This window comes from Lepidothrix coronata, unplaced genomic scaffold, assembly GCF_001604755.1.
Source record: "Lepidothrix coronata isolate B3197 unplaced genomic scaffold, Lepidothrix_coronata-1.0 Scaffold86, whole genome shotgun sequence".
NCBI classification, from domain to species: domain Eukaryota; kingdom Metazoa; phylum Chordata; class Aves; order Passeriformes; family Pipridae; genus Lepidothrix; species Lepidothrix coronata.
The window spans coordinates 1,659,639-1,687,263 of NW_016690266.1; the positions used below are offsets into that span (position 1 = coordinate 1,659,639).

General features: G+C 41.2%; 1 long non-coding RNA gene across 1 annotated transcript in view; it reads right to left on the reverse strand.

Annotated features, from left to right (window-relative positions):
* Positions 1-3,527: 3,527 nt before the first annotated feature.
* The window catches only part of LOC108500193, a 28,851-nt gene continuing 4,753 nt past the window's right edge, over positions 3,528-27,625 (reverse strand). The window contains exons 2-3 of the long non-coding RNA XR_001875780.1: positions 20,769-20,951; positions 3,528-3,615 (exon numbers count right to left, since the gene is read on the reverse strand). This is a non-coding gene — a long non-coding RNA (uncharacterized LOC108500193). The remainder of the gene's footprint in view (positions 3,616-20,768; positions 20,952-27,625) is intronic.

Genomic DNA, 27,625 nt, shown 5'->3' on the forward strand with positions numbered 1-27,625 from the left:
AAGTCTGGCACACCAGATTTGAGTCTAGAAGTAATTTTCTTTTGTTCACAGTGGAGTTATTAAGCTCTTGCAATACGGGTTTACAGCTGAAGTGCTGACAGACTTAATTTCAAGAGCAATGTGATTAGGGCAACGTGCGAGGTAGTGCTGTACCAGTGCTTACCTTTATTAGCTGTGACAGTGGCGTAAGTCCAGCTGACTGAGGGAAAAACAAAACTAAGGCAAACAAACAAACCTCCTCTAGCAGCAGGCAACTTTGGCTTTTGGAGGTGCACATTAGGGGACGCCTGATGCCAAGCAAATTCCAGACTGGGGGAGATTCGCGTGTGCTTTTGCTAATATTTATTTTATGACACATTATAACTACTGTGTGTTACGGTTGCTATGAACCCTTGGGAAATAAAACTGGGAACTGTGTTGTGGTGCAGCCAAGAGTCCACAACTTTATTAAACATGAAAGTCGATGTACGAGGAGCCGGCAGGAGCCACTGGTCCTGGCTGAAGGCAGGCAGTGGGGCAGCCAGGCACTCTCCATGGCACCTCCATGTCCTCCTTGCAGGGATGGACAGCGCTGCTCCCACGGGTCCCGCTTTGCACCTGCTCATGTCCACTGAAAACAGCCAAAATGTCACCGTGCCAATATTAGCTGTGCTCAGGGAGCTGCACCCCTATCAGCTGGGGAGCTGAGATTATTCACAGATATTGCTCTGAGGAAAGCTGCAGAGGGAAAGGAAAATTAAAGAAAAACAACATTCTCTATAAAAATTCTCTGGCAGCATTAATCAGCTGCATGTTTGGTTCTTGGTTATTTGCCTGACTCTTGCTCCAGGTTGTGTTTCTGCTTTGGTTTCACGAGGCTGCCAGTGCTGCTGATGCTTGGGTGTGCTCACAAACACTGGTGCTGATAAAGTGAGTGCAAACATAAAACCTTGTCTTCAAAACATCCTTCATTTTTTTATGAGAAGGTAAAGCCCAAATCTAATGAGTTTGTACAGTCTGAATACCAATCTCATTAAAATGCTCTTTTCCATTTCTTTTGGATCAAACACTGCTATAGTCCTTCCCTAAATATTAATCATTTGTCTGCTGGGACCATGTTCATTTTCCATTTTGTTCTTCTACCAGCATTTTTAGGGGCTGAATAATTGCTCTCTGGAAACAATTATAAACCCAGTTAACTCTTCCCTTTCCCATCTTCTCTTCCAAGTGCATTACTTTGTCCTGGTTTTGAAGGACATATGGATCTGGTTCCTTATTCCTTCATTGTCTGGGGACTGAGGGCTTATATGTAAAAAAAAAAAAGATGAAGGTAAATTGATACCTTTTTCAAATTTTTGAAGTCTGTCCTATACTCACATAGAAAGTTTGGCTTTCTATGTGAGTATAGGACAGTAGATTGAGAAATGTGAAGCCAAAATAAATAATGTGCAAGGACTGAGTGACTGGTTGGACTGGTGGGCTTGTGCTGATACTTATTTCTAGACAGGCACTTGAAGAGTATGTCCCAAAATTCTATTTTGAATAAAATGCATGGCCAGAAGCAGAAGATGTAACCTCTGTCCTCCTGTCTTTAATTTTCAGCTCTAATATAGACATATTTTCACACAGTTACAGAACAGCAATGGGAAGTATGATTTGATGCAAGAGGTCTTTGCCTGAGTGATACCGAGAGTATCTTGCTAAGAGATAGAGGGTTATTCCTTTCCCTTCACTGTGGCAAAGGCACGTGGTATTTGTAAAAGTGTGGAGTTAAGTGCCCAACGAAGTGTGTAGCAAAAAGCAGTCTGAAGTTTCTGGCACTTCAGGGGTCAGATCTTAGAAGCCAAAACTCAGATCCAATAAAGGGAATTAGGAATTTCAATACTAATGAGTTATTGGGGACACAACAGTCAGCTCCGGGGGTCCCGCTATCCTAGGGCATCAAAGGATGTTATAAAGCTACTGCTTTAGTTGGTTGTCCCATTAGGAGAAGGATATCTTTGCACTGACAGTACACTCTTTTGATATTTTGATTAAAATTTATGAAGTTCTGTAATCATCTGTTCTTGCCATTCATTGCCATTATGATCCCTAAATGCGCTCTTCTGTGATTTTCCCCTTCTCAAAGCTTTTTATGGCATTCAGATCGTCTCTGTCTGACAAAGTGGGAGGACAGAACATTTGTGAAGGCACTCTAGCTCCTAATTGGAGTGATAGTAGCACAAAGGACTCTGGAAACAATATGTTGTGCTTCGGAACGAGGCCAAGAGCGGCTGCCATGCCCTTCACCACAGTGTCAGCGGAGTCGTGAATAGCTCAACGGTTGTGATCAGTAAACAACCTGGCTCATCAAGGCTCTTCCCACACGGTGACAGTTGAGCTTTTCTTACTGTGGGAATTTTTCCAATTACTGTCCTGACAGAATCATTCAGCACCACACTGGTTTTTGCTTTCTTTCTGGAGGTGGAATGAGTTCTTGGTGATCAAATGCAATCTTTATTGCCATTTCAGACTGTAGGTATTGCAGGTCAGGCAGTACTTGGGACACTGAGGCTGTGCCTCCTCTGAGCTCTGTGCAGGTATCATGCAGGACCCAAAACTTGCCAGCAACTTCAGTTCTTCTTTGAAAGAAGCAGTTGTTAAAGTCTTTCTAACCAACTTTTCTTGACTCCTTGAAAACTCTCAGCTTTAAGAAAGACTTTTGAGAAGATTGTAGCAAAATAATTGGATAGCTTTTGACTCTGTCTGGTTTCTTTCTGACACTGACAGTTTAACCTGGCAGCTAGAGAGTAGGTGAACTTGAGTGGTGACACCGAGCTGCTCTTGTGTGCTGAACTCTTCTTTGGTCAATATGGCATTTTTGGCCAGCAAGGCCGAAGTCTCTTCTGAGCTAAATGTCAGACTGGACATTCCACCCTCAGCTATCACCACAGTGAACATGATCAGCTTATGGCAGCGAAACATGATGTTGAATATGTAGACACAGGCAGAAGGGGTGGTTGATGGACTTGTCAGTGAGGGTAGACCCAGGAGAGGTTGGCCAGTTTTGCAGCCTAACTGAGGACTTTTACCTGGTCTCTTTCCTTGCTTAGGTGGGACTATCTAGGGGACACTGAAGAGATTTTGGTCTTTTACAGTATCCAGTTGTTCTTGTTACTTGTGCATGGCAAGTGTGCTACATCCTTTTCCTTTGCTATAGAACCTGTCATTTATCAGACCTTGCCTTGATTGCTCATATATTGTTCCCCTAAAACCAGACTTTTTATGACAATCACTCTTTTATCTATCCAGAGTTTGTGAAGAGCGTGTGATGTGCTGGCCTAGCTGATAACATTTCATGCAGAAAGTGCTGCACTGGCTGTTGGTGGTGCAATTTGAAAAGCTGAAGGATGGCGGTGTGTGGTCCAGTCTTTAGCTACACAAGAGATCTGATCTTTTGTCTGGTAGCTGAGGAAACCTGAAGTATTTGGTCAAACTGCTTTAATGAGGTACAATTGGGTAAGAGGACACTCTTTACCAGGAAATGTTGGCATAGGAGTTAAATTTCTCCTAGACATTAAAGCTTCTGCCTTCGATTATCTGGAGTCTCCCAATCTACCAGTGTGATAGGGATGGTCTGCCACACAGCTTGAAGATCTGGGGGACAGAAGGACGGACAGCTTATCTTTGCAGAAGACAGTGCTGTGAAACCTTTGAGGAGGAATAGGTAGAGTTACAGATATCGGCGGGGGTAGTCCCGAGGCTGTCCTGTTAAAGAAGAAACATTTCCAAGATCAACTGTCTCACTTCAGGCTTCAAACTGGAGTTAACTATTTAATAGACTTTGTAAAGACTTCTATGTTTACGTATTGGACTTACAGAAAATTTTCTCCAGTGTTATGTCTCCACAGCTGCTGAGGCAGTGCTTGTTCCCTTTTACTTTGCTCTGCATCATTTCACTCCATCAATTCCTGTTGTTATTTTCTCTTAGTCTTCATAAACAGTTATTTCAGTGGCTTTCACTTTGGTCCCACATTTCTATCACTTTCCACCATTTTTACTGGAAAAATCAACTGTCCTCTCTTGCAGCTCTCCAAATTCAGTGTATCTTGTCTGGCATAGCCTGAATGTTCTCATATGTGGCAAAGAAGGACAAACAGTACCAGTTCTCGTATTTGAAGAAGGATCCTTTCATACCCCATCAATTTAATGTCAAAGAAAAATTAAAACTTGATGTTGTTGTTTACAATTTTTTTTCAAACCCCTTTAGATTTCTTGTTTACATAAATTGTCTGTGAAACAAAACAATGGGTAATGTTGATGCTGTGTATTATGAAATAGGTCTTCATGGATCATGTTTTGGGAGTATTTCATTGTCTGTATCCATTCAGACTTTGACTTCTCCGCAAGACTTGGAAGATCCCAAATGTTGGTTGTGCACACATAATAACTTATTCATAACTTCTTTATATGCCACTCTTCTTCCTCATAATTATAGTAATAAAACTCATTATAGAAATCAAAGCCAGGTAATACAATATATCTGATGGACAGCTGTCTCTGGATGCATGAATTATAATTACATGAAGCAAGATGGTCTTATTATGTCAGGGTATCTTTGCTCTGAATAAATTTCTATTACTGGTGTGTAATCTTTTGACTCAGGCCAGATGATAGGAACTTGCCCAAATAAGTCCCTTACAGTATTACTATTGAGCTACACTTTCACCTGTAGAATTATGATCAGATAAGTGATGTTGGACGTTGTGACTTTGAGTATCAGTGGTTTGAGCGAGGTTGAGGGCTAGGGGGAACAAGAAGCATTTCTCACCTGTGCTGGTCTTACCTCTCCAGTCTGCTTTCAGGCTATAACTTAATGCCATACACTGATTTAGATGTAGCACTTGTCAGACAAGAATAAGACTATAAGACAGAGACATACGAGGACTTGACCCACACTTTATTGTGAATATGTGATTGAACTCTGAGCTGACAGATAGAGACAGCCATTAGTGTGGGAAAGTGAAATTGTTCTGCCATGTAAGATTTCAAAATATCCTAAACTCAGCTCTGTAATTTAAGCTTAGAACTCTCTTAGCGAATTTCTCAATCTTCTCTTATTTTTCTCCCTTTTCTTCTGTACTTTGCTAATAAAAATGGCAGCATCTATTTTTGAGATATCCCTTGGGACACTCCTTATTTCAAGGGATTTTTCTCCTTACATCTCCAGTATTCATATTAACCAGAACAAACTGATACTTAATGCTGAAGCCACAAACCTTTAGTGGGTCCCTTTGCTCTAAATTTAACACAAGTTAAGGTATTTGCATGACAGCGATGCAATACTGAGTATCTACTTACGTTGAACTGCAGAGGCAAGGACTAGAAAATTGCAAATTATCCAGCCATACTGGCATTTCTTTCCCTGAAAGTGTTTTGACCCTTCTCCAAGAAGCTGAGTTAACACTGATCAGTGCTGACATGAGAGACCTGGAAAAAGAGTTTGTGTCCTCAAGAAATGTAGGGAACACTTACAAATAGGAAACTTTCTCTGAAGAAAAAGAGTTTCCTTATTGCTATGCCTGACCTATCAGGGAAGGTGTAGCATGTCATGTCAGACAGTCTGTTCTTCTTCTGATCTGCTGGAGATGATAAAGTAATGGGGGATCAAGAAAGAACAAGAGTAAATGAGCATGTGACATCTCTCCCACTTTTCACCCAGGCAGAATCAAGAATATTCAAAGGACTCGTGAAATATCCAGAAAGTAAAACAAAATAGGAGAAGGAAAAGCCTGTTTCTTGACTTTGAGGGCACATTAAAATAAAAAGAAGACAACAATTCTCCAATCCTTACTATTAAAAGACGAATAAATCAGATTTGTATTTAGTGATAATAAAGGCATCATATGCACAGTGAGAAACCTGTCCCTGTATTTATTATATGTAAGATTTGATTTAAACTATTTCTGCTTCACAAATGTACTTTATATCAACAAGAGCAGTATTTACACTGAGTTTTTAATTAAAGAAATGTAGTCATCTTTTATGTTTGCAGTTTGCCTGCAAGCAGATTTTTCCCCCCCTTCAATTCATTCTGTCAAAACGGTTAGACAAATTGTGGAAACATGTTTGAATTATGGATTATTTGTCAGTTGTCCATAGCAAGATACTGGCTGTAGCTAAAAGTTAGGGAGATACCTAAACTTGTCTTCTGAGCTCCTTCTCAGGAAAGAAATTGTCTCAAAAAGGTGCTTCAACCTATGAGGATGAGGAAAATGTAGTTGCACCTCTCTCTCTGTTCTCTGTGAAAAAACTCTTGCAGACCTGGAGCTCAACATTTTGATTGTTAAAGATATCTGAGATATTTTGTGACTGTTTATGTTAATTAGGATACAAGTTTTTGCCCTCAACAAACTGATGCAGTATTCATGAACTGTTGTTGCTTCTGTCCCAGCCAAATTTCAGCTCTTGACTATATTGTTTTCAGTGTTAGTACAAAATCATGTGAGTTTTGTATGGAAACTCCTAGGAATTGTGGGTTGTGGAAAGGAAAGATATCAATAAAACAACCTCTGGCCTGTTTTCTAGTTCGGTGCTTGGTTTGTGAATAGTCTTGTGGAATTCAGCGATTCAGAGGAAATCTGTTGTCATTGAAGGACAGCAGCGTGATACACTGATGCAGTGGACAACGTGGTTCTTGTGATGAGAAATTACAAAATGGAAAATTAAAATTAAGGGAAAACCTCATGAAGCTGCCTGATGCTGGAAATCTTAATTGATACTGCTGGAATATTAATTGATACTGCTAAGCATCAATTATTTTTCTTGGAGAAAAAAAAGAGAAAAAAGAATTCAAGTTTTAGTGATTGGTAAAAGATCACTCGAAATTTTGTGAACTGTTTTCTGTGAGGATCAAGATCAAACCTGGAGAGTGCACAAAGCCCAGTAGTCTCCAAGAGCAGAGGGAAATGAAATGGGGACAGTTCCTCTGCCTGAGGTGGCAGCCAGGTGCTCTCCATGTCCTCTGGAACATCCTACTCCTACAGGGCTCTTTCTCTCGTGCCAGGGGTTTCATCCCCAGCACGAAGGGTGAGAGACTGGGCTGACAGCCCTGGTACTTTAGGACATCTTTGCCAACATCCTCATTTGTGCAGAGGATTTATCTTAGCCAAAATGTAAAGCACAGAAAAAGAGGAAGTGTTTTACATGCTTTTAAACACAGGGACTGCTGGTACTGTCACTGCCTGTGTTTGCCTAGAAACAACGCACCCGGCTGAGTAATTTATTTTCAGTGTATAATCTTTGATGGCTGAAGAGCAGAAAAGCTGTTCAATACATTTGGAAATGACTGCAGCTACAAGGTGAGAGAGCAGTATTTAATATCTATTTTGAAACCCATACTGGAGGCACCTGATAAACTGCCAGAAGATGGGGTTTGTAACACACACAAAGCTAAAATTTGAAGGACTAACAAACACTGAAGCCACTCATAGGGGGATATAAAATGCTGCGAAGTCTGGGCTCAATTTATTTTGCCCTTATAAAATGCAGTTGTCTGAGTTGTTTTAATATCGTGGGTCAGTAAGTGGAGACTGAAAATTTCACAAGAGTGTGCAGTTTTGAGTGGATCCTCTTTTGAAAATATTGCAGAATATGGGGCACCTGTGATCTGATTCAGCCCACCATGAGCAGGAGCAGGAAACACCAAAGGAGCAAAGGTAATGGCAAACAAGGAACTAAACTTTTTTAAGCCTCAAAATAGTCTGGTTATGGTCGAAGCCTTGGCCAGTGTTACCAACACTTCTTGTTCTCTTATTCACTATCCCACTTTGGAAACAGGGAGAGAAAGGCTTATAATGATAACATTTAAAAAGGGCATCAATACACATACACACACACAAAAGCTTAATAAATGCCATTTTCACAGTCACCTTTGCATTGATAGGGTGGATATTACATCAAGTATAAGACCAGGAATAAACAAATAACTAGTAGGGTGATATGGGAAAAAGATAGATTAACTCTTAAATCTGGAGCTACAGTATCTGTATGGTCTTAAAGCTTGGTGGTGCTGTCTCACAAGGTCCCTTAGTATAGAAAACAGGACTGTAGAATTAACCCTGTAACAGGCAGCCACTGGGTGGCAAAGAAAAAAACCTTTCTGCAATCAGGTCTGAAAAACTAAAGTGCTCGGACAGTCTGATTTTGGGGACATTTTTCCGCCATAAGAAATCCCCTCCTGGGCTAAGTGGAACGTGATGAAGCTAGTGCCACAGGTGAAGTGCAGGGCTATCCTCTGTTCCTTGGGCCCTGGGGAATAGGGACCCTCATGAGTGGGAGGTCTCTCTTGCTTTCCTCCACCTGCAAAATGGCACTGGATGTATTTTCTTACTAATCCCCAAGTTCTTGTGAGTCTTGTCAGTAAAACGCATCAGAGTCTCCAGCAGAAGGACCTTTGTAGATTTTCAATCTCCATTTATCCCAAGGCTATGCCCCCTTGGGTTCCCTGAGGGTTGAGGGTGGCCCAAAATGATCAGTGCTAAAATGTTATCTCAACAGGTGTTACCAGGAACCATGCAGACACCTCTGGACCAGAACTTGGCGTTTTTTACAGTGACAATCTTGAGCAGCAGAAAGGAAAGGCATAGTGAAGAAGTTTGCAATCAAACTACAGCTTGAGCTTAACCCAAAGCTCTGAAGTAAAGGAGAGGCTCACCCACCAATGGGCAGAGACTACAGAAAACCAAAAGATGAGGGTAGGTATAAGATTATGATAGGTGTGGAAACAAATGGAACTATGTCTCAGCTATCCGAAGAATAATGAAGGAAAGAGTGTAAGTTTGTTTTATACTTGATAAGAAAGACCAGGACATAGAGATGGGCATCTACAAATCAAAGGCAAATATTTTACTGCGACGGAAATAAGAAGTGAGACTTTTATTGTTGCAGCACAGCCCAGGCTATAGTCAATTGCCTTGGGAAGAATCTTTATGGTGTTAAGGTAGACTTGGCAAGCTCTGTCCTTTTGTGTGTGAAATCGGCTGTACAGCAGTGTGTTCAATTTCCAGCCTGGTGTTGCTGACACACACAAACAGGGCAGGACTTCTCTGGATGAGATATCATCTAACCCCATGACCAGGGACTATCTGACTCCAGAACGACTTACATTAAACCAGTCCCACCAACACGTTCATCCACGTCAGTTGCTGCCATTGGTGTCCATAGGAGACTATCCATAAAATTCACCATGCATACAAGCACTTGTAACATCCTTTATTAATATGAACAGCTGCAAAATTCAGACAGAAGAAGCAAATGGGTGACAGGCAAGAGGAAAAAGGAAATTACGATAGCAACCAGACAGTGTAAGGACTAGCAATGTGCCTAGCTGATGGTATTGCACCCACAGTTTTTAAAATGTGTAATAAGGGATAAATAAACTGATAAATAAAATGGATCTCAAAAGGCCACATGGGAAAGATGCACAGTCTTGATTACCTAATTACGGAAGGAATATTGCAGAAATGGAAATAGTACAACAAAGTCCCATAATGACTTCGAGATTGGAGGCTCCAAAATGGTTAGTGAAACTAGGTCTGTATCCCTCGCAAAGAGAAAAGATTAAGAGGGGACCTCGCTGAGCTGCAGAGGGCTCTGGGGGGAACCGCAGGGAGCAGTGCTGCAGTTATTAGAGCTAATGTCAAATATGAGGATGAGGGACACGGCTCCAGCGAGGTCTTGCACTGTACAAATGTAATACATTTTTTTTTCCAGAGGGTATATATTATAAGCTACCAGATGCTGCTCTAGAAGCGACCGATCTGACCAGATTTCAAATAGAGAAAGAAGCATATGGAGAGAGAGCGGGAGAAAAAGAGTATATTATGGAGAACAACTGTTAACTGGAGGAAAGGATAGGCCTAGCTGGGCTTCCTGGCCTCCTGCCATCTTAAGATTTTCTTATGTCCCTGTGTAATCTTCTGACTTTTGATTTAGATGTTTCCTAAAAATGCGGCCCAGTGGTTGGTACATACTAGGCATTAGCCCAAGAAAAGAATGAAAAAAAAATATGCACTGTATCTCATTAAAGAATTTTTGAAGGGAGACTTTGAGGCGCCATTTGCTTCTTGTTACTCATCTTTGCAAATGTCTCTTGTCTTCCCAGGCTCTGCCCTGATGTGTTAGCGTTAGCAGCCTGTGGATTTCTGAGCCGCGCTGAAACGGGAACTCAGAGCGGCCAACCTAAGTCGGTCAAGCAGAGACAGCAGCGCAAAGCAAAGGAGGAAGACAAAAATAAGATCGAGTGAAGTAAACCATACAGGATCTTTTCGTGCACATAAACAGTATCAGGTGAAAAAATGTTGTCTGGTAATGGCTTTTCAGGCTGCTGTTGGGAATAAGGATCACTCTTATATTTGAAATATTTACGGTTCAATTAACAGCATTTGTTTCCATGAAATATTTTAAAAGAGAACAGTATTTATCTTTAATTATTTTTCATTTTCTTTGACAAAAGATTCCAATATAGATATTGCTGTAGGCACAGGGGGCACTGAACATCAAGAAGTGGATTCTGTAAACAATTTTTCTCAAAGCACTAGAAAGTTTAAATATTAATTTGGCCATAATTGGCAGAGAAGCAATTAAAAACGCTACAAAGCTGACTTTCTCCCTCCTTTACTTTCTCCTCCCTTTTCATTTAACCACAGTATAGAGAGTAGATGTAAAACAATAGGACCCTGAGCTGTACGGCATTCTAAGCCTAGCTTGCCTTAAAGCTACAATATGGATTTAATTTATATGCAAATGTAAGCAATAAAAAGCCAGACACTGTAGAAATTATAGTATTTTTCATAGATGCTTCAGCACTGGCACACAAGCCAGCACTCATTTCAAACAAGGAGCTAATTATTACTGGTCACTAAGCTACCTTTTTCTTTTAATATCTCTCTCTTTCTTCCTCTGACCCCCCCCTTTTTTTTTTTAACAATGAGTAAATTATTTTCTTGAGTGAGGAGGGAGGGGGGGGGAGAGAGAGAGAAAGAAACTGGAATATTGGGGGTGAGTGAATGAAAACAGCCAGAAATATCTCCTGTGAGATTCAACATCAGGATAATTTCACAGTCTCGCTTTTTGACTGCTGTGTCCTGAAGCTGACCAGCACCATGCAAGGCTGATCAAAGGCCATCGGAAACATCAAGTAAGCCTAAATGGGGCTAAAGTATGCTAATAGAGAAGCTAAATGTACTTTAATCCTGTTATAATACAAGGTAACTTAGAGGCAGTGAAGGGCCTTGTTGCTTTTCCCTACTGGGTCCAGGACCCCTGCAAATCTTGAATAGAAGTTGCTTCCTATTCTTTGCCGGCCGGGGTATGGCTTTCTCAGATGCACACACAGTCCCCTCCTCCTCCGTTTACTAAGTGTCAACAGTCGGCTGAGCAAGACTTCTCTGCTCCTTAGATCAGCACCCTGTGACCTTCCACATTTAAGCACAGACCATTAAGCTAAGCTTTCCAGCTGTTGCCTGAATTATGAGGGATTTTTTTTTTTTTTTCAGAGAAGGGCAGAGCTTAGAGGAACACTAGGCAACAGTTTTATATTATGGACCTGCTGCCACCCAACTTGCTATGCAGAGCAATGTGCTTTCCGCAGGGCTGCGGCAGACGGGTGACATTGGCTGAAAACAGGGGGCTGCTTTGAAGTGATTCAGACCCAGGGCTGTCCGGCTTTGGCATCATTGTGCTCGCTCGGGGAAACATAATCTAATTTTAGGAAGAGGAGGAAACAAAGTAAACATGACTGAACTGCTCTGCACTGCATGTGCCGGCTGGGACAGCATCCCCAGGAATATGTGTGCTCCCCGGGCAACTTTCTTCTTCATTTTCCTTCTCCTTTTTTAGACACCAATTTTGGTGCATCCTACTGAACAGAGGAAAAAAAGAGTGGTAGTTCCGCCCATGAAATGATATGCTTTAGTGGATGCCCCAAACTAACTACTGCTTGCAAACCCCAGATTAAAAAGGAGACTGGTGTAACTTTAAAGCCAGCCAACTGCCTTAGTGACTGTATCAGAAGATTAAAAACAAAGGTTTCATTGAAGCACTACCTCCCACTGTGCAGCTGAAAGTGTCATGGCTGAGGCAAATGGTCCTAAATATCTTTCTGTTAAGTACAAATTACATACTGGATATATTAAGTTGTAATGGTGCATTTTTCAAGAGTCACTTTACTTGTGTGAGAGCACCACTAAAGACTCAAAAAATGCTGACTGTATGGCACATGGAAACAAAAAGGAATCTGCCTTTCACATAAAATGTTTTGTTTGCATCAAATCCTTTTTTTCCTCCATCTCTCCCCATCCCCCAACTAAGCCTGGAATTTCAAATGCCAGAACCAGTATGTACAGTAAGTCCTTTTGAAATCCATGGCAGAGAAATAGTATCCTGGCCTAGCAAACTATTATCTGCACTTACATTCCTAAGCCTTACCCCTCTGTGTTAGTGCTGATAGGAGCCCTTTAGATCAGCTGAAATATAACTGAATAAAGATGCTCCAGAAAATGTTTTTTTTAATGTGGAATTATCTTTCATTTGCATAGGCAACCTCCCTTTACTCAGCACATGTGCTATAAGGCTTCATGTAATAGAAACATTCATATAAAACTTAATGATTAGCATTCATTCTGCTCCCAAATGATCAATAAAACGCTAAGTTAACACACAACGTGCAAAGAAGTCTATAAGAATGCATAAACTTGCAGTACTGTGTGGGATGTAGGTGAATAATGACTGTGGAGCAGAAAAAGAGAGCAGTGCCCCACTTGTGAAATGGGCAGTGGTACCATGGCTGTCCCTGCCACTGGCTTCGTTCCCAACTGGCCTTGGAATGTCTTATGTCTCACATGCACTGCCATGCCTGCAAACATCCATGTGCACAGGCACACATACACTGCTACAGCAGATAAAAAAAGGAGCAAGCAGACAAAAACAAATAAAAAACTGTCTATAACATCTTCTCTTTGCATTTTCTGTGAAGGACCACTTGTGATGTGATTTCTCTACAAAAATAATTTGCAACTACTAAATAAGACAGAGGTAGCATAGATGGGAGCTATGGATAAAAGCTGAACTCATGGAGTGGTACACTTTTGCCCAGATACCTTTACATCAGTCTTGCACAAATGATTTTGAAGGCCTTATTCCAACAAATAAATTGTGTAGATTTTGAAAGAATATGTTTGGACAGTATAGAGTTAATATTAGAAAAATGTTTTTGTCAAGGACATGCTTAGCTTCTGCTGAAATATTTCAGTTCTAATCTGCTCCTATTTAGCCCCTCTAGGAATAACTTTCTCATTTTTAGATGTTTATCTACCTATCTATTCAACATCCAAAAGTTATACTGTCTGTCTTTCCCTTACAAGATTAACTGAATTGCTGTTGTGTTTTAATTATCAACAAATTTTGAAATGAAAAGCATTTGCAAGACTCTTGCCAGTTCAGCTGCAATTTTCTGGATTTGTTTTTAATTAACAGAAGTCCTTCCCTACACATATGAAGCTTGACAAAAATCTTTTTGTTCTTACAAACACCTGTACACTTGTTTTGCTGCTCAATATTTTTCCATGTCTATTTCTCTATCACTTTTTTAAAAATAAAAATTTTAAAAAATTCAGTGACCAACTGAGAGTGGGCAATTTCAGTCCACAAGAGCTCCAGAGATAGTCTTTGAAATTATTAGAAGGCACCTAGTTCAGATATATTGAATGAAAAGATGTAAGAGATTTCCCCCCTAAATTTCCATCTAAATTTACGGGTTAATTTTTTTCAGGTGTTCATAATTTACAAGATAATGATAACTTGAGGTCATATTTGACTGCTTAAATATGTTTCTACTCAAGTTCAAACACTTTATTTATTATTTTTATTAATTTAATTTCTAAAATATCAGAATCTCTATTGCCACCCCAAGAAACCACTACAGCATGAATAAAAGAAGTCAAAAAGCCCAGCCAAACATGAGCTATATGTTAACAGCGATGATGAATTAACATGCATAGTTTGTTTCACCGTTCTACAGTTTTGTGATTTTTTTGCATCATCTATGTTTATCAACAAAATGTTTTTATTTCTTCATCAAGCATTTACAATTTTGTCGAGATAGACAATTAATATTTCATGTAGTTATTTCCAGACTTGGCAGTTAATGTCTCTTTCCCATATAGAGAATTGTTGGAGGTTCTGGCAAGGGCAAAAGCCACTGAAGGCAAAGTGCAGCTCTGTAGCAGCGCGAGTGGTTATGAACACAACTGAGTGATGGGAATTGTTAGACCACGTAGCAAAGCTCAGTTATTAGTTACCTGTTAAACTATCTGCACTTTATTAACAGAGATGAGGTAGGTGCACTGCCCACACAATCTAATCGATAGGTAATACATAAAGCACGCTCTGTGCGGCAGATACTGTACTTACCGACTGCCAAGTTTTCCCCATGCTAAATGTTTTCATTTTGAAAAATAATTTAAAATATAAAGAAGAGCTGAGATGAGGTTGTGCCAAAAATCCCCTTTTATATGTTGTGAAGTACAGTGTACAAATCTGAGTTTTGATTTCAAACATTTTGCCCCACCAAATTTCCTAGACTAGTTTTGAGCTTATTTGACTTTCCTGTCTCCAAGAAGATGAGGCTGAAAGGTTGGCAATGTCTCCTCCTCTTCTAGTACCCAGAATTGAACAGACTCAACATGGCTGCAGAAATGCAGTTCTGCATGCTGTGGTTTGTGGGATTTTGTAAGCTTTATTAAGATGTCCCTCTTCTGAAATTAAAAACAAAGGAGAAGGAAACCACCCAGTCACACTAGGTGAGTTTGCTTACCCGTGTTCTGAACTGAGAGCTTAGCTGCAATATTTACAGTTTAGATGTGTGGCATATTCTGGGATGAAGTCAGAGCTGACTGTTTTTCTGAATCGTGCTTGGCCCCAAGCCTGAGATAAAGAAAGAGTCAATATATATTTGCCTGTGGAGTAGATAATTAGAACAATTAATCTGAGAACCAGGACAAGCTGTGAGACCATGAGCTGATTCAGGCACGCCCTCTACTAACTTAAATTTTGATCAATGTTTAAAACACCCTGGGAAGGACTGTGGTGATGAGGCCCAGTGGCTGAGATTCAGGTTCACCGTCTGCGCCCCTGTTGCTGTGACATGCGGTCAGACCTCGGGCAACGCGTTTTCCTCTTGTCTCTGAAACAGGCCAATGATATGCACTGCCTTGTTGAGCTTTGTGGTTACAAGCAGCATGTTGTGAATGAAATGTTAAGTACATCTCAAAGTCAGCCGAGACAAGAATTGCATTTTTCTTCCTAATATCTATTAGCTCAGAGCAACGGAAGAACCCCACTTGCTACCAGCTCACTCTTCTTGTTTGGAGTTGTGGAGCTAGCCTGATCATATCCACTAGATATTTGCTTTCAGGGTCGCATGAAAGTAGTGCAAAAGAAAGATCTTTTGTGGGGATGACATGCTTGGAAATATACTTGTCCAAAACAAACAGTGCTTGTTCTTTCTTCAGCTAATTCACTGAAAAGATATTATTTTAGTCAAGAAAACGGTATCAATTCTCTTCCTTTTAGGCAGGATGGTGGCAGGTTTCCCATGTAGATTTGTTGAAGGTATAATTTTGACAGGAGCATCTGGCTCCTTTGTGAGCTTCACAAGCAATTGTGTGGCAGTAGCTTTGGGTCGGCCTCTGGTTGAGCCATGTGGGCAGCCCTTTGACATGTCTGTGCTGCTTTTCCTGTTCCACTCGGTTTTGTTTTGACTCTCTTTTGAGCTTCCTAAATATGCAGCCTTGCTCTGCAGATTCCCTGGGACAGTTTCATTCAAGGTCCCTGACAAGGACTGTGGTTTTGCCAGGACTCAAGGATCCATTCTTACACTGATGCTGTGTGTTACATTAGCCGACAGCTGCTTTTGGCAAGGTTTTTTTTTTTTTAGAAATCCTCTTAGAGAAGGGAAAAGAGTGATCTCTGGATAGCAGAGCTTTCAATTCTCAAAATAAACCATGCCAGGTTGTTTAAGAATTTAAAAGCACTTGTGAGCGTCCCTGGTGCAGTAACGTGTAGTGTGGTCCTTCTGCCCTCTTCAAATATATGATGCCTGGCTTTTATTTTCTAGGTATATTTACAGTAAAAAGAAAAAAAAAAAAAGGCCTGAATTTCTTTTCTTACTTCCCTGTGTACAGAGTGATGTGAAAATATCCTTTTAGCCTGATTTACATGAATGCAACCACAGCACCCAGATTGTGCCAGCTTGCTGCATTTGGCAAGCAATACAAAGGTTTAGGATACCTTGACTTCTGCTTCCCAGATCCTCTGAACAGTTTGGGCACCATGCTCCAGACATATACTGTTGTGCCTACCACTGTGAGTGACTGGGAAGTGACCACCAGCTGTGCTGCTGCTGGGTTTGTCCACCCACGAGTGGTGCGAGTGAGGAGATGGGTAGGTAGGAAAGATGCAGGTGGGAAGGCACAGACTCCCAAGCTCAGTTCTCTCTTAGCCCATCCTTAGGCTGCTTGAAGAAGCTCACCTATGTTGTACACATTGATGATGTGGCAAAGAGGGGCCCTGTCTCCTCCTGGTGAACCATCCCTTGGGGCCAGCGGTGAGGATGCCTGTGTAGCTCCATCACTTACCACACAAGGCCAGCTGGGGCATGAGCCCGGGTGATGGCTGTGCTGTGAGCAGTTCATCATGGTGATGTGTGCTGTACCATACAGACTGAAACCACCAAAAGATTGTTCAGGAGAGATCTCTGGCTAAAAGAGCATATAGTGAGCAGGGAGGATGGAATAATTTGTAACCGGTTGTTTGGACAAATTTGATGTCACTGACAACAGTTCACAAATCAGGAAGCTGTTTCAGAACTAAGTAGTTCATGTTTATTAAAATTAGGAAAAAGCTTGGCTAAAATCAGTGTTTAAAGAGGAGCACATTACTGAAGCATATTTAAAGAGACTGTCTCAAGTCCGTGGCATTACTGCATTGAGTGTGCTGGCTTTCTTTGGCATGAAAAGACATAGACACACAATACAAATACAGAAAGAGAGGGTGTGCACGTGATAAGATGGAGGGAGAAACCTGTGTCTCTAGCAAAATTACAGCAGCATCAGAAACACCAAAAAGCATTATAGTACTATTGAGAAATCCAAAATAATGCACCAGGGATGGTGACAGCCCAAGAACAGTATATCTGATTTTGCAATGCCAGTGGAAAGGAAGAACAAAGCAACTGGTTCATTTGAAGCTAACAAGTTGAAGGAAGAGCTTTTACTGGAGTCTTTCCATGGGATGATAGATCCCCCAAAGTGCTTTATCAATTAGGCATCTCTAAAGTCATCACAGCTGTTTCTTTACAGAGTGGAGCCACTGCTGGTGCATGATACGTGCAGCAGAGTGTGTCAGCATGCCCGGCAGTGGAAATGTTATCAGGCAAATAGAGATGATCCCCCATTCCTTGCTTCCCTCCCACCAGCACAGTTTGGTTTCACATTGCTTTTGCTTTCTAAATTGATCTAACTAATGCAATCAGACAGAAACACCCTGTTCCAATGTCACTAATGCCTTCCAAACTAGAAGGCCTAATTAAGGTCACTAATTTCATTGACTAAGACAATTTCTTGGGAGAAATCTAAGTGGATACTAGAATAGGTCATAACATTACATAAAACAATTAGCAGAGAAAGTGAAAGAAAATAGCCAGGTCAACTGGAAAAAAAGACTTTGGGACTTCAAAATTTGCAGACAGCAAAAACATAATCATAAATGCTGAAGAGTGAAGTGAAAACAGAGAAGGCCTATTCCCAGGACTGAAACTTTTGCCAGACTCAGAACTCATAGACAAATCAAAGGTTCGCCCAAAGACAATGCTTCATGGCAAAATGAATAAATGTGGTATTGCTCATTTTTTTGCTGTTTTGGAGCCTACATCTGGTTGCTGGAAGACAAAGCAGATCAAAGAAGAAATAGTCCTGATCTGTATTAATGGGCCACAATGGAGGAGGCACGCAGTCAGTCCCTAAGCCTATTCACTTGCCTCAAGATGTGGCTTGCAAAAGGAAGGAGATGAAACCTAGGGTGGGATCTCTGGGGTTGCTGTTAAACCACCATAAAGCTCTATGTCCAGAGGCAAAGTAAAAGTCAGATGAATGCTTCATATCTGCTGTTGAATTATTTTGGTTAGAGTCAGCTGGGAATATCATCTTCACCTTTGCGAAAACAGCAGCTATCGCAAATACAAAGCTACCAAGAAGTCATGCTGGGATAAAAAAGATTCAAAATAAGCAGAAGTTTCAGCAGTAGAAAGAGCTCTCCTTAAGAATACCTCAGGCACATTAATCTCAATAGAGAGGTAGTGACTGAAGTGGCTGCGCTGTAGTTAGGGTTATTTGAGTAACATTAGGTTATTTGAGGGCTGCTTCTTGGGCTGCTGCTGCATGTGGTTTATGTCTGGTAGTTCATGGCAATGCAGGAGAATCAGCTGAAGCATGAACTCCCTTAAGCACGTCCAGTCTGCCTTGGCCCCTGGCAGAGGTAGGAGATGTAGGTGCAGGAGATCTCCAGGAATGTTTGCTGACCTGAGAGGAACAAATGTGCCAGCCCTAAGAAGGTCCCATGGGAGTCCATCTGGTACTGACTGCCTAATTTGGAGAGGCAAAAAAATGTGTGAGACTTGAGTCCCACTAGTTGAAAACCTTCACTGGGACACACAGAAATAAAGACAAGCACAGGGCAAGATATGCAAGAGGACATCAGGTACATCTAATAATTTCTGTAATGCATACATCTCTCACAGTATCATGTCTGAAAAATACTAAGGGTGTAATGCATCTTTGTTGTCTACTATTTAGCAGCAGCATTTATATTGATAAGAAAAATGCATACTAGGGTTTGAACAACATCAGTTTGAGATAAAGAGACTGAAAGAAATGCAAAAACTAGACCATTTCACAGACACAGCTTCATCTTTGCCCCACATACAAGACCAGGTATTGAACAACAAACTAACACTAACATTCACCATCATGGTGAAATTTATGGATGCAAATAAACTGAAGAACGGGTAGTAAAATCCCTGCTAGCGAGTGTGGAGGTGACCCAAACCACAGATGACTTTTGGCCACCAGGAGGATTTCATAGCATGATTGACCACACTTGGAGTTTGCTTCCAGACAGTTTATAGCCACCAAAGTACATTATATTTCAATCCCCTAATTTACCCAAGTTAGTCAGGTTGCAAAACCATAAATTGAATCTCTGGACATTTGCAATGAAATCTGTCCTCTCTCTGAACTCAAAAAGCAAATCTCTGACATATCATATTACAGCCAGCTTTGAGATAGATATCTGTTTAGTACAGAATACTGAATAGCCAGGACATCCTGAATTTATGTTAGTGGTAAACTGGATAATTTAATTTTCTTCTTTTGGTGTGTAACTTTGGCCATTTCATAAGGTTTTCACACTAGTGCTGAAGTTAGAAATCCAGTACAGACAACAGTGTCCAGGTCAGTATCAGGTAGATTTTCTCAAAATACACCTACTTAGGCGTAGTAGGAATGGTTTCCAGGGATAATGAGCAGTGCATTCCATGGCCCTAATTTTATGAAGAAAGTTAATGCCAGAGCTGTGTTGATATTGAGGAGTTTTTGCAAGAATGGGGTACTGTAAATAACTCCATGATTTACGTTTTAACTGAATGTATAGGCAGCTTGCTCTTGGAAGAAATTAGTGAATTAGTGTTTGAGCAGTTATTTTATGAAATTTTGTATTCTTTGCATGAAGATCACTAATTCGTGACCTTTTGCTCTAATAATGTCATGTCACCTAAACTAATGAAAGCATTACCAGAAACACCACTTCCATCTATATAACGCAGGACAAGAGTTCTCTCTTTATTGCCAAAAGGATATTCAAAGGGATATACCCACATGTCTCAGATCTTGTGACTATCTGGACTTTACACATTTCAATATAACTTTTTAATAACCTACTGCAATCTTAATATTTCTTCAGCTTTCACTAAACTCTAGCATACTCCAAATAACACAGAACTCTATTTTCACCATAAAGCACCCTAAAATGTGAGCTTATTTTTATCTTCAAAGCATCTTCAAAGATGTTTTGAAGCATTCATCTTGTAACCATTACTGACCCTTTTTTCAATTATGTCATAAGAAAAACTTCTGAGAGCACTTAAAAGTATCTTCAGATTTTTTAGATGCTCTTTGTACCCACAAGACCTAGCTAAGAACAGTCTCAGAATCTCAGTATGTATCAGTAGCTTTATTTTGCATTAAGATTTTTTCACCAGTCAATCAGTCAGTCTGGTAAGTGAAAATGTGCTGCTTTGCATGCGTGAACATAGACATGATTTTTAGCAAATCTGAGATCACTCTTGCCAATAGCCCCGTTAAATTGTTTTTATCAGTCTGGTTGACTGGAATGTTCGAGTATTTACAATAGACTCAAGAGTATTAGGCTGAAAGTCTGTCTAATGTACTACCAAATTAGACATGGTTAAACAGTTGTGCAGTAATTTTCAGCTGCTTACTCCAAAATAAAAAAATTAAAGTAAAAATGAAAAACTCTTAAAAAACATATTTTAATTAAGAATCTCGCATATTCTCCTACCTTTTTCTTCCTGACAGTGTTCTGATAAAACAGAGAACCAATTTGTAAGCCCTGTGCTCATCCTAAATCTTCCCTTTCTCTGGAGGCTGAGCCGCTTTCGGTAACCTAGTACTTACTGAGGAATAAAAGCATGTAGCTAGGGTATTCCTGTGGCTTGCTGCTGTGCTGCAGTGGTGGCTTGTTCATGGCTCATCCATCCCGTTGGTGTTGAAGGCACACATCTGGTCCTGCACACTGCGTTTGTCATTTATCCTCCCGTAACAGGATGTTTCCCAGAAGCAACAGAGCAAAAAGTTAAGCTGGAATGGGGAAAACACATAAACACATGATTTAATTTGTTAGGAAAAAAACCCTTAACAGTATTTAAACAGGAAAAGATAAAGGATGGTTAAGTAGCACATTGCAAGTGATTGAAACTGGAGGAACAAAGGAGTAACCAAGTGTACTTTTTGGTCAAATGATTCAAGAAAAGACTGAGTCAGGAGTGGGGTTTGACCTCTGGAATTTGTTGGGTCTACCACTAGGGCTTGTCTACACAAGGGCTTGTCACTAGGGCTTGTCTACACAAGACAAGCTGGAAATTAAGAAAAGGTCTAACCAAAAAGATGAAAAGTTATTTGGGATTCACTCTGTATATATCTCTATATTTTTGTATATGTGTGTGTATATATATACATACACACACATATATTTATGATCCCTTCTGGAATAAGTAATCTCTTTTTTCCTTCAATCTAGAGTAAAATAGGAGGAAAAGCCCTCTTATTTCAGCCCAGGAGAAATAGTATGCTATTGTCCCAAAACATCCTCATTTGCACCCTCAGGTGCACAGAGGTAAATCTGTTCTGCATCTGGTCACACTGTAGGTGACACAGCTACATGTGGTTTCCATCAGCTCATCTGAGATACTGCTGCAATTAGTAGTGTAAAGTAGAGTGGCTTTTAGTCTCCTCCTCTGCCTTTATTTTGAGTTACATTCTCTTTTGCTTCCACCTAAGTTTCATCTTTGAGCCCTGATTCACACTCATATAGGAAATGTCAGCTATTGTCTTGTAAGCTTGGTTTGCAGACTGGGATAAGGGTTTGGAAGAAGGAGACTTCCCAGAAGACTGCAAGACCTTGCTGTAACACCACTTTGTCAGGTGAGTACCCTGGACACTTTGTTGGTGTTTGATGAGAGAGGAGGAAGGATCGTGCCTACTTTTGAGTATTACCTGGCCATGGGCCAGTTTCCCAGAACTTGGCAGGAGGAGCCCAGCTTCTGATCAGTTTGACTCTTGCAGCCATTTCTCACAGTGATTACATGTTGAGCCCAGACTGAAAAGGAAACAGCTTTTAGGAGGGGCTGCCCTTGCTCAGCGAGCAGTGGCTGTGCAGGAGCTGGGTGTGAGCACCTCGGGCAGCTCTTCGTGCAGAGCAGCATCGCACCACTCAGTTGCATCTTGCATCAGTTTGCAATTAGCTTGCATCATTTCACTCATCCATATTGCTTAGCTTGAGATCTGGCATGGCAGGACACTGTTCCTTTTCTTAGTTCTCCTTGCAGCAACTGCTCGGGAAGCACTTGAGCTGGAGCTCCTGCAGTGCAAGGATGGGAGCTTTTCCCTGTTTTCTATGGAGTCGGGACTTTTCTCTGCCTGATGCCTGGGTGTTGGGGCTTGCTAACAGACAGAGCACTGTGCTCTGCCAATGAGCCTCCCCATTGATGTGGTGGGTGGGGGAAGAGGTGCGTGGGAGTTGCCTGGTATTTTTGTGCTGCAGGTGGTGCTTTAGTTTGGGTGGCATTTGCCCTCTGTTTGTTTTCAGGCTTGTTCTTTTGTGTACATCAGATCTTCATGAAAGGGTGCAGTGCTCTCAAGTGGAGCAAGCAAAAGAAACATAAACATGGACATACAAGTAGAAAGAAATATGGGCAGGTGCTGAGGCCTGAAGCTATCAGTGTTTTGCTCTGCTGATTTGCTCTGCTGGGGGAACAGGCACCTCCTGAGAGAGAAGACCTCACCAGTCCCACTGCAGTTCTCAGTGCTGTGGCTTCCTCTCCTTCTACACTCTCCATCCATGCCAGCAGTCAGCTGCTGGAGCACACACCAGGCTTCCCCAATCCGTTCTGATGCTGACCATGGAGTGCGAATCTTACAGACCTCATCTGAATCCAGTACTGCAGCTTTCTCTATTGGTTTTACCATCATCTTAGCAAGAGATAAAGCTGAATAATCCCCTAGGTGACACCACCCCACATATAGGGAGCACTCCAACTACTTGTTGAGATGGGTGCTAGCCAGAATATGATATAGATTGATTTAGGTATGCTTTGTGTAAATACAAGTCATTAGGCTCAATACGGGATGAAATTTTATGGCCTGACTCATGTTGGAGGTTGGGACCACATGATTTAATGGTTACTTCTGGCTTTAAAATCCATGTGCAGCAAAAAATGCTTACACTAATCTTAGCAATGTTACGTTTTTCTTTCTATTGTGCTGATACTGTAGGTGTTTGTGTTACAGAGATATTGGAAGACTCTGCCCTGAAGGACATGTGCATCTGTAGAAACTGAACTTCGGACTCTGCTGCCTTTAGTAGAGTCTTTAAATGGCTTTATCAGTTTACAGAATTCAAGTTTTCTCTCTGCTTATTGATGCAAATATCTGCAACAGCCATGCTGAGTTCATCCAGTCTGGGGCTAGGAACAGCCTCATGGAACTCATCTATCCAGTCATAAGTGAGCTAATAGACTTTTGCTAACTTGTAGGAGTTAAAAATGTAGAGGAAAAAGAAAACAACACCCTCAAATTGCAAAATATATAAAACTAATTAATAACTTTAGGGAAATGGAAGAGCCATGAGAAGAAAAACAAGCTAAATTAGTCATATGATTTATTTGTTGTGAATGATTCACTCCATTACTGGCTGCTTCCTCCACAGGCCATAGAAGCTAATATATAAACTGATAAAGGAAAGGTGAGATCGATAGAGAACCTCTCCCTCCTCTCCAGGGAAAATAGGTCACCTGTCCCTGCTATGCTGCTTTCTGGGCACAGAACACATCTCAATAGACTGAGCATTCATTTACAGCTAATGAAGTTTGTGTTTTTCAGGGCAAAATTTTCCTGAGGAGTGTTTCCCTTTTTTTCCATCGGCTCTGGAAAAACTGTGCTCACAGTTTGGCTGGCTCCCTTCCCCCGTCCTGGCAGCTCTCATTGTTCGCAGATGATGGCTGTTTGCTGGCCTGTGCAAAAAAAGAAGAGATTTTTTGATCTAAATGCAGTATCCTTTAAACTGTTGGTGCTGGGGAGGAAAGACCCTCAGGATTTGCTCAGCATGGGACTGGCTGCTTGCTCTTCAGGTGAACCAGGATGGAGTGAACCTCTGGGTCCAGGGTGTGACTGAGTGGCAGGGGTGCAGGGTGCTTGGTAGGTGCACTGGGGCTCCTCATGTTGCCATAGTTACTTACACGCCATGGGCATGAGATATGGGTATTTTTCCTTTCTCCACATCCCACACCAGCCCTGGTGCCACCCCAGGCACTGGGAAGCCCGGCTGCGGCCCCGACTGCACAGGAGGGTACTGATCTGCAGAAAGTTGCAACTCTGGGAAACATTCTGAGGCCCCTTTTAGCTTCTAATAAGCAATAATATTATCTGTGGTGATGTCTCTGCTGAATTTTCTTGTACCCGGCACAACCCACTGTTTATCATGTGACTATTTATAAACTGCTGCTGAAGCTTCATAAATGGTTTTTGCTCATTGCACAAACTGGAGCTGAACAGCTGGAAACTGTATTGCAAGCACGGCCCGAGCTGAGCCTACACAGAAATTACACACAAAACTTCTGTGGATGGTATTTATTAGAGAGCTGGTGGAGAGGAGTTGCCAGCTCTGGATGCTGAATGCATTCAAAACTTGGGAGTGTGGGGTTTACTTGCCAGTTCATCTTTAATTAATTACAGAGGACAATTAGGGGAAGAGGCTGCTGCTGGACTACCTGACTCATAGGGCAGTTAATGTGCTAATGGAGGTGTTTGCTTCTGTGCTGATGGGCTGAGCTGTTCCCCTGCCATGAGTCTTCCATGGCCCATGGAGGTCAGGACCCTGTGTCCAGCTTTTAGCACACAAGACAAAAACTCCCAACAAAACCCCACGAATGGGCACATCAGCCAGCAGCCATTTCAAGTAGGGAGCTGAGGAATGGATGGGGTTGGGGATGGCATGCTCCTGGCCGTGCTTCCTCCGTGCACCCCAAAAGGAGTTTTGCAATGTTGTGTACTCCTGGTATATTTGGTTGTAGGTAAATGTCAGCCTTTATGCTTCTGCTCACTTGATGGTTTCTGAGCAATATACATAAAAATAAATAAAATAAAAGAGTGCAAAACAGCTTAGTGTATAATTATATTAAGTCGTTGGGAATAAAGAGCTCTGGTTTTGCAGATTTAAGAGCTTTTTCAGTTTGAAAAAAAGAATTTCAAAGATCGCGTTTTAAAAAAGAAGGAAAGAATAAAAGGAAGGAAACATTACAATCATTTTTTAGATTACAAAGGCTTTCCAGGCAGCTCTGGTGTATATATACAACATAGAGTCTCACAGTTTCTGGAGAAACCGAAGACCTCACTCAACATGAAGTCAGAAGAGAGTGTATTCTGTGAAAACATTGGTTATGAGGTCAGATCTTCAGTGCCAATGTTGTGCAAGTACAACTGCATTTGATGGCCACACCTCTGCTACTAGAGAACATTTGTCACCCTTAAGCTGTGTTTCATGTTGAGTTTGGTTCAGGATAGATGTTCTAAAGCCTGCTGTTGAAATTCAGGAGAAAGGAGTAATCCGTTAAAAGGAGCTTGAATCATGCTCAACTTGAATGAGATCCAGACCAAAATGAACAACCTAACCACCATCTTTTGTGAAAATTTAAAATCAGAGCCATGCCTGAATTTTGTGGACAACATTACATTCACACTTAAAAGATTTCTGCAAATCTCCCAAAATGTACTTCAGAAATCTGTATGTTTAAACATAATCGCTTCATTCAACTTTGCTTCTAACTGCAAAGAAATAAGCAAACCAAAGGCAGAACCCACAATGCACATTAGGATTTGGTTTGCTTCAGTTTAACCCAATTCTTACTATGTAGTTAAACAAAACAGATGGCAGTCACCAGGTGCACTGAGCCCAAATACACCACGTGAGTGGATCAGCACAGCTCATAGCCAGCTCTTGAAGTCCCCAAGCCCCTACTTGCTACCACACAGTGACCTAGTCCAAGTGTGCACCATAGTATTGAGTCTCCTCAGGCTTGAGGGGGAAGAGGGAAAAGCAGAAAAATAGTTAACGTACATGGTTTTTTCCTCTCATTTTTTTTCTATCCTTTCTTTAAACCCTGATGTAGAATAAGTTACCTGGACAGAATACAAATATACAGTTATAATACATGACAATGCAGCAAAATCCTGGACTCTGTCAATTACTGTGGTACTGTATATTTTTATTTTATTCCTTTGGGGAAATATATCATTCAAGTAAAAAAATCATTTGGACAATGCAACTACACGGAGAATATCCAATGCATGAAGACACCTTTGCAGCCTTTGCAGTGAACTGCACACAAAGCGATATGGAAAATGGTATGAAACTGTGGGAAAACTTCCCAGTCTAATTGGTGACACAGTGCTGCCAAATGAGTGTCTCTCTAGAACACACTTGTTGGCATAAGTCACCTTCAGAGATCCCTGCTGATACTTGAACTTACAAGGGACACAGCTGACTTTTTTGCAGTAGCAGTACTCCGAAGCAGTGGAAAAAATCCATCACAGCAGCCAAATTGAGCTGGGCAGCAGAAACCTTAGCACCTGGGAGGAGGAGCTGCTTGGGAATGCATGGGGCAGGGCTGAAAACCACCTCCAAATTATTTTGTTCAAGACTAGAAGACCTGCCCACTAACATGTGTGAGACAGACTTGGGTAGATCAGAGTGAACTGTTTTTGAAAGGAGGACATGAGCCAAAAAGATGTATTTTGCTTACCTGGCACTGACTTCAAAATTAAGATTGAATTATTTTGAATTGTGTGGCTGGAGATTTTTGAGTGAGTTAGCAGAGAAATAAGAAGAAGCAAACAATCAGGGGGTGGTTTGTCAGGTTGGGGTTTTATACTCATTACCTAAATGCAGAGTCAGGGAAGGGAGACCTCAATTCTCCCTGTGGGAACGTGGACCTCTGGGCTTTGCTCCTGGTGGACATTCTGAGCCCAAAGGCTGCGACAGGGCTGCTCTCATGGACCACTTCCCATATGGGTCTGCTTTGCATAAGTAATTAAACATCTCTGGATGCAGGGAGCTGCATGGGGGCCTTATGCAGCCTCTGGACTGTGAACAGGTCAGTCTACAAGATGGGACTTTCATCTTGTGGACGAGATTTGTTTTGAATTGAATGCCGAGCCAGTGTTACTCAATATGGGAAAATTCCCAAGTAGTGGGATATTAGGCTTGAGGTTTTCAGTTGGGGTGGATGACACTTTTCTTCTTGAGCTGATACTGCCAAGAAAGGATCAGTCAATTTCCATAACTCCTTTAACAATTTTGCCCTTCCATCTCCATTTACCTTCATATCTTTTTAATGAAAAATAGGGACTGCAATAACTTTTGCATCAAGAGATATGCATGAATTGTGAATTACTGACTTTAATATAGCACGATTGTCTGAGTCTGTCCAAGCTTTTAGAACTTGGTACACAGGTCTGTATACAACATGTCAGTTATTTTGCCCTTTCAGTATCTACTTTTTTTTTTTTTTTGGCTTGTACAATATATTATTAAAAAATTTAAATGAAATTAATCTTTTTCAGGCAGTAAATGAAATAAAGATCACTCTGGAGAAAACGTTGTGCTTTATTTTAACTACAAAATAAATCATAATGGAGATGACATGTTTTCAGGCATGTAGACCAGTCAGTGTATATAAAAATGCACTCAATCTTTTAGT